This window comes from Suncus etruscus, chromosome 7 (assembly GCF_024139225.1).
Source record: "Suncus etruscus isolate mSunEtr1 chromosome 7, mSunEtr1.pri.cur, whole genome shotgun sequence".
NCBI lineage: Eukaryota > Metazoa > Chordata > Mammalia > Eulipotyphla > Soricidae > Suncus > Suncus etruscus.
Window position 1 is genome coordinate 4,703,324 of NC_064854.1, and position 8,377 is coordinate 4,711,700.

The following is an 8,377-nucleotide window of genomic DNA, read 5'->3' on the forward strand; positions in this document are numbered from 1 at the left end:
TTGCAAGGCAGACACCTTACCTCTAGCGCCACCTTCCAGGCCCCTGTTCAGAATTCTTGTACCATGTTCTTCTGGTTCTCCTTTGCACAGAATTCATGTACACTGAGGAACACACTTAGGTCTCATTATCCTCTTTTTTTTTTGTACATGTCTCACTATCCATTTTTATCTGAGCAAATAGCCCTTGTCAGCTATATCTTCTGCCAGGTCTGTGAGCAATGCTATATGGAAATTGCATTACTTAACCATTGCATGAGGTCAGGATGGCTCACTGTCATTTTACAGTAAAGAAAATTAAGGCCCCTGGAGCTAGGCTGAGTGGGGTTGTGACTGCATCGCCCAGGTTAGAACTGTTTCTCACTGACTCATTGTAGGTGGCTGTGGGTATGTTTTCTGCCACTACTCTCTGGTCTGCACTGGATAGGCTTCCCAGACTCCCACTGGGTGTTTTTCCTTCTGTATTTGAAAAACCAATTTGACTTTGATCTGACTGCTTAGCCTGTGATGTAAAGTGAGGTCATAGTTGGGATATGAGGTCCCTGGCCACAGAGCTCCTTTTTATTGTGAAGAAAGAGACACCGCCTACTTGCCTCTATCTGCAGAACTGGGGGAGTCCAAGGAAAGAAGGAGGGGCTGGGTGAGTGTTGTCAGTGAGTCCTGCAGAGTGAAAGTGCATTGCCTTCTAGAGGAAAGACAAAAAGTTGAGGTTCACTCCTTGGGTGAATATCCTAGGATATGCAAAAACACAACATAAAAATGCCTTCTGCACACCTCTACTCATAGCAGCACTATTTACAATAAGCAGAATCTGGAAACAACCCAGATGCCTGACAACAGATGAGTGGCTATAGAAATGGTAGGCTATTTCCTCTAGAGTTGGTGGGTTGAAGTATGAATAGAACCATGGAGGAGGGACTCGTGGGATGCATTGTTGGTTGCTTACACAACACTTACACGTTAATAGTGTGACCTGTGTATTTCCATGTGTGTGTGCCTCAAGTAGGGTAAGTGAGAAGGTTCCAGTATCCAAGACTGAAAGTTTGGAGATGCTGTCTTCGTGTCTGGTGCCACCCAGTCAACTGCTTAGGAGACTCCCCGCCCCTCTGTGATCCCAAATCTCAGGGACACCCAGTCTTCAGTTTTCTGATTCATCCTTCCAATTCCCTGTCCCTGTGTTTTTTTTTCCCTTGTTACTGATAAAATTGATGTTATTTTATGTATTTTGGAAATAACTTCACTTTTTAGTGTTTTATATTGAGTTACTTATCCCATTTCTTTAATAAACAAGACAGTTTGCTGTGTGGCATATTTTAATGCAGTTTGTTGTATGGCATATTTTCTCCCAAGGATTTCTGCTCTGTTTCCTTTTTTCTTTTTGTTACACCCCACAATGTCGGGCCTTAGTCCTAGCTCTGTGCTCAGGAATCACTCCTGGTGGTGCTGGGAGGACCAGATGGGATGGAGGGATTAAACTCTGGACCACCATGGGTGCAAACACCCTACCTGCTGTGCTATTACTCCAGCCTCTTTGCTCTTTGCATAGATGCTTTTTGCTGTGAAAAAAGATTGGCTTTCCTTCATAAGGTTTAGGTTTAGAGTCTTTGGAAGATCCCTTTGAAGCAGTTTGAACAGTATTCTTTCTATTTTCTCTTGGCATGTTTTATGAGGTTTAAAGTATGAATCTATATGAATCTATCAGGAATGGTGGGAGGTGAGCACTGAGATAATGTCTATTTATGTAGAACTTGGATTTTTATTTTTCATTTCTAAGTTGTCATTTTTCATCTAGGTGCTCTTATTGTGCCCCACAGCTGTTCAGTACTGAGGTCAGACCAGACTTGCCTTTGGAACTCTGGGCTTATCATCTGATGGGGGAAAGAATGACATTTTGGCTCTATGGGGGACTTTCTGCCCAGAAGCAGTGTATTAGGGTCCAGAGTCAAAGGACAAGACCACATAATTGGAAAAAAGCAAAACAAAACTTGATTCTGTCAGCCACAAGCCCCATACTGACCAGCCAGGGTCATCTCCCAAAGGAGACAACCCCCCTCAAGATTGTAAACCAATTTATATAGGGAGGGGAATGATGAGCGTTCTAGATTCTGATGATCTGATTGGCTGTTGTCTAGGGTACTGCTTCCCCATGTCCTTTCCAGATAGGCTACTGAGTATGGCCAGAAAGCTTGGGGCAGGGAAATTTAGTCTTGAGAAAGAGAAGCCTAAGATGTCTACAATATGTAGTTTTTACAAAATGGTGCCCTTCCTTGTTCAAAACCCATGGCCCAACAATGTTCCTGCTTTTCTGTGTCTTTTTTGAAATTGCTCACCATAAGTTTTTCATTTCTTCAAAAGGATCTGGTACATATTTCTTAATTAGGTTATTTTTGTGGCTTTTGAGAATAAGCCATTTATCATTAGTCTTCTAACTGTCATGGTGCCTGGTGTACATACAGAAGGCTGAGAGGAGTGGGTTATCTGGGAGTGAGACCTACTTACATGCTAACATGAATTCTGACCGTTTTTTTTTTTTCCAGCTGGTTGCATTTTATCTATAAATAATGCTGTGTTTTATCTTTTTTCTGGGCCACACTTACACCTTATTTCTCTTCTTATCTTACCAGACTGCTTAGAACAGTTGTGGCTAATTCTTTTATTTGGGCTTTCTGGCTCTAGTTTAATCTGGAGATTATTGGTTCTTCTTTGTTATGGAGGCCTGCAGGAAATTTTAAGTAGATGCCTTTTTATCAGGTTAAGAGAGTTCTTTTATTACAATGCATCCTTAAAATTTTCAGTTGCTGGTTAGCAGGGAATTTCCTCCCTTACTGCCTTTGTAATTTAAATTTTAGGCTCTTTTCTTTCAGCAGGTTTTTTTTTTTTTTTATTTCTCTCTAAAAGAAAGTGTTAAACTGTGATATTACACATTGTGGTGGAAAGAATAAACGTGAAAAGAATCGTTACAAATTCATGTTAAAAGTTTTCCATTCTTTTATCCTACAAATGATATTTTATTTAAAAAAAATTAAAAGTGGTTGGGGTAGATTTAAGCATTGATTCATATCTGAGGTCCTGATTTCCTGATCCTGCTGGAATAGATAGATAAATAAATGAGACAAAAAACAAGCAATCTTTGATTTTATTCCTGGCTCTTCCATTTGTACTTATTGTAACAATTGATTACTGGCCTCAGTTTTTACATCTGAAAAATGGGATGATAATTCTAGAGCAAAGGATTGATTATATGTATATAAGTGTTATTAAGAGCCACTGGCATTTGAATGTTTCCTTTTGCATCTCACCTTCATTTATGTTTTGAATTGATCTTTAAAAAGTTGCTTTTCTCTTGGGGCCAGAGAGATAGCACAATGGTAGGGTATTTGCCTTGCCTGCGGCTGATCCAGGACAGACCATGGTTCTATCCCCGGGACCCCATATGGTGCCCAAGCCAGGAGCGATTTCTGAGGGTATAGTCAGGAGTAACCCCTGAGCGTCACTGGGTGTGGCCCAAAACCAAAAGAAAAGAAGTTGCTTTTGTCTTAGTTGGGTTTGTTAGAAGAAACAGACTACCTGGGAGCCTGCCTTCATGAATCTTGTGAATCAGATATTGGATGGTCCATGATCCACACATATTCTTGGATTAATTAAAGTGTATTGTGCTGCAAAGAAAATATTGACATTCTTATTTGAAGACCCAACTCTTTCTGATCAATATTAGTTTCAAGACATCACCACAATCCTGTCATTTTATGTTTTCCTATGTTACGTGACTGAATCTTTTAATATTCCATGATGTTAATATTTAAGTTGAAGACTACATTTCCTTTGCAAAGCAGATTTTAATTTGTAAGCTGGTAAGATTTTTGGAAATGAAATGGTTTTGTTTAATCTTCTCATATGGGAACTTAATGTATTTCTCTGTTTGGGCTTTCCGCAACTCCCAACTTCACTTGGTGAAAGGCTTTGATGAGATTTTGTGTCCTTCTGTTAATAGGGCTAGAGTTTTGGAGAGAGTTCTGTCTTAAACCAGGAGGTCACTTTTGTGCTTTTAGTTCGTGTGATGTGGTCATTTTACTTTGGATAATCTCTCTCTGCATACTTGTGGTTCTTGAGCAACCCAGAAGGAGAACTCTTTGAGGTTAAGGTTCAGACGGATCCTGGAATTGCCAACCAAGTGAGACCTAGATATTTTAGATATTTTGGTGTTTTTTTTTTTTTTTTTTTTTTTTTTAATATGGAACGCTTCACGAATTTGCGTGTCATCCTTGCGCAGGGGCCATGCTAATCTTCTCTGTATCGTTCCAATTTTAGTATATGTGCTGCCGAAGCGAGCACGATATTTTGGTGTTTTTAAGGGCAGACAGTTGAGTGGCCCTTTCTTAGTTGTAATCACCTGCTTGGGCAATGTATCTTACCTCTGTGGAGCCCACTGAGGGAGAGGCAGGCCTTGTGTTTGGTCCAGAATATTGGCTGCTAAGTTACTTCAGTTGCATGATTACTCAGTTTTTGTGACTTAAAAATGTTACGTTGGCATTTTCATGGCATAGTCCTGGACTCATCTTTTTAATGCTAGTTTCCTTTGCCTTTGTTTTCTGTTGTCTCCAACCAGGAAAATACTGCCATTGCAGAAATAGTGGTTCTGTCTGCTATTAAAGGGAAGTGTGATTAGTCCTGCTAAAAGCTGTCAGAAGTTTCTGAGAGTGCATTCTGAGGTTTTGTAATCATGTCTTCAAAACTCACCTTTCTTTCAATTGTTTCTTTCCCATGTTCTTTCCCATTGTTCTGTGTGTGCCTTCCTCTTTCATGAATGTGCAATGGCCCTAATACCACCACAATATTGGGTTTTGCATTTGTGTGATTAAAAATGCCCCACCCCATTTTGAGAAGGCAACCTCCTTTCTCCATTACTCTCTTGCTGAGAGGCTCAGATTCTTAGTCATGGAGGTTGAGCCTTGTTGATTGTCTTAATAGTTGTTGCTATTGTTACTCCGATTATTGAGTGTAAGAAAGCGAGACAGAAAACTTTTAACTCAGGGATTTGTGGAAGATATTGAAGACACTAAACAGAACTCAGGAGGCCCTTGAGAAATATTTTGGGAAGATATAAGTCATATCATGTAAAACTGCATGAAGAACATGAATTTATAGGGAATAGCGCTGAGCAGACTCCATGTAGTCCTCTCCCCAATCCCGCATGTAATAGGTCATGCTTTACATTCTGGAGTATTTGAGGCACTCTTGTGATGTCTTGAAGGGTAGTAAACAATGAGACAAAACTGTTTGCAACATGTTCTCCTTATAGATTGGCGCTTACAGTATTTTGTGGGGTGTAGCAATAGTACGGTGGTTAGGGCATTTGCCTTGCACATGGCTCACCTGGTTTGATCCCCAGCACCTCATATGGTCCCCAAGCCCACCACAAGTAATACCTGAGTATACAACCAGGAGTAACCCTTGAGCACTGCCAGTGTAACCCCAAAACAAGCAAAAATAATTATTTCAAATTAGCCTATACATGGATGGACATGGAGACTATTATGCTGAATGAAATGAGCCAGAGGGAGAGGGATAGACATAGAATAGTCTCACTCATCTGCAGGATATGAGAAAATAAAAAAGACATGTGGTAGTAACAAGTTGGAGTTGGTCGGGAGGACCAGCTCATGACATGAAGCTTGTCACAAAAGGCAGTGAGTGCAGCTAGAGCACTAATCACAACGACAATTACCATGACAATGTTAGCTGAGGGAGAGAGGTTATCTGAGAGCCTGTCTCAGAGACAGGTAGAAGGTTGGGATGCAGGAGGGAAATTTGGGGATGCTGTGATAACATGATCACATTAAGGCGGGTGGTATATATTCTATGACTGAAAACACAGTATGAAAAGTTTTGTAAATACAGTGATTGAATTAAAAAAGCTAAACCTAACCTGAATCCTACCCCTAATCCTACCCATACCTCTGACCTTAACTCTAAACCTAGACCTAACAAAAACAAAAATAATTATTTCTTCATTTCATCAACTATGGAGTTCAAGATTCACCTCTCTTAAAAAAAATGAATAAAAATGGTGGTGACCAGCTTGGCTAATAACTGTATACCATTTTCTTTACAGATTATTGTAACCATTATAAGAAAGCAAACCTTATTAGCATATGTTATAAATTTGATGATATGAGTATGAAGGTTGCATTTGGAAGTGTTCCAATTTCACTTCAAAATTGAAAATTGAAAAAGTTCTATTCTCTAGAGAGGAGTTGAGAAATGTCTCAACAAGAATTTAAAGTAAAACAACAGTATATGAAGCAGTTATGGCAATTCTCAGTCGTTCTTCTCTGGCCCAATTAAAGTTTCAAAGGCCTTCATACTTTTTCTTTTCTTAACCTTGACTTTAGAAATGTCTTACTTGACATAATTGCATACTTCTCAGGTATGGTTATTTTAGAAGTGGAATCAGGTACTCTTAATGCCTTTGCATACCTTTATAGGTGAAATTCAGCCTTGAGCTAGCAAATTAGCATGTTTTGTGTGTTGATCTCAAACAGAATTAAGTTATTTCCAAAACAAGTAGGGCTTGAAACAAAACAAGAGAAGGGTAGATTGGAGAGTGCTTTTACTGCAAGGCCAGTGTGTACCCAATTCCAAGGTTAATCTTGGAGGACCTCCCTCTCAGTTTGGCAGAAATAGCCTTAGAGCAACTGTGTTAATTGGCTCCTATGTGGGCACGCTCTATCCTAAATAAACTTTTGGCTATTGTTGCTCACACATATATAGCTCCCATAAGGGTTGGCGAGGTAATACAGCAGGTAGTATGCTTACCTTACACTTGACCCAGTCAGGTTCAATCCCTAGCATCCCATATAGTCACCCAAGTGTTGCCAGGAGTGATTATTGCTTGCAATACCAATAGTAACCCTTGAGCATTTTCAGGGTTAAGGCCCAGAGGGACCTGCTGTGGTGTTTATTTTAAAGTTCCAGGCTCAAGACCTCTTCCTGGTCAGGCCGGAGGTTTTATTTTCATTTGAGGATCAATACAAAGGTTCATTTATGTGTATTCCATTGAGTGAGCTGTTCTCCTCCAACCCTAAGGGCAGGCAGAAAGAACAAAGCCAACAATGATGTGGCCTCTATGAGTTGGAGCCCTTGCCCTGGAATGATCTCTCTGTGAGGCTGCCTTGGGAGTGTTTTCTATAGGCATAGGAACGTGGACCACCTTATAGACATTTTGAGTTCTAGTCCTCAGGTTACTTATCCCTGGTCTGGCTGAAGACCTCCAGTCCAGGAACCACTAGGAAGTTTCCTGGCTCATTAAACACCTTATTAGGAACAAGATTTGAGTTATTCTCTGATTTGTTAGTTTGTTTTGTTGTTATTATTGTATTTGGGTTGGGGGCCATACCTGATATTACTCAGGGCTTAATTCTGACTCCATCACTTCTGGTAGGGCTGGTCGGGTCTGTAATCAAAGGAGGAGGCCACACAACTGGAATAAAGTTTAATACTTTAAACTGTCTGCTAAAAAGGCCCCCCCTCACTGGCAAGCCAGGGCCATTTTCAAAGGAGATGAGACCCCCACAATATCATGAGGAAGATTATATAGGGAAGGGATATAGGGAGGTTCTACTTTCTGATGATCTTTAAATTGATTGGCTGTTGCATAGGGGTACCTTCCTACTGTTCCCTTGTCTTTCCCTGATAGGCGACCTGGTATGCCAGGTAGCTTGGGGCGGTGTCTATGGAAATAGGCTTGAGAAGATCGACACTATTTGGTTCTTCCAAATGGAATCTTTCCCTGCTCAGAACCCAAGAAGAAGCCTGCCGTGTGGCCTTTTCAAAATGGCGTCCCTCCTTGTTCAGAATCCAAGTCCTAATAGGCTTAGAGAAACATATGGGATCCTAAGTTGATCTAGGATGGTTGCATAGAAGGAAAGCCCCTTCCCTAATGGACTGTCTTTCCATCCTATGTTGGTGTCTAATCTCATTCAGTTTGCCTCTGTGGCCAGTAGCATCTTTGGACTTAGAAAAATTGTGTTGAGTGAAGAACCAAAGGAAATAATACCTAGTGACAAACTCCAGATCAGCATGTTCTGGCTCCCTCCCTTGGACCACACGTAGACCAGCTTGTGGGGATGGACTCTGGTTCAGCAGAGAATGTTCTGTGGATATAGGATTTGAATGAGGTTTATAGTCTGGGAGGACCCTGGGAAATGACAAGTTCTGATCTGGACTTGAAACATCAATTCTAATAGGATTTCCCCAGAGTGCCAGGATAACTCTGCTTATCTGCATGAAACATCATTATATTGTGCACAGCCCTGCGTGTGTGTGTTTTTACAGGTTTCACCTGCTCAGTGATTGTCTTTCTGACTTTGCAGCTTTAGAG

At 40.7% G+C, this 8,377-nt stretch overlaps 1 non-coding gene across 1 annotated transcript; it reads right to left on the minus strand.

Moving 5' to 3' along the window:
• Positions 1-4,222: 4,222 nt before the first annotated feature.
• Positions 4,223-4,329, minus strand: LOC126015064 (U6 spliceosomal RNA). Its single transcript, XR_007497966.1, has one exon. It is a non-coding gene; the product is annotated as a U6 spliceosomal RNA (small nuclear RNA).
• Between the last annotated feature and the right edge of the window lie 4,048 nt (positions 4,330-8,377).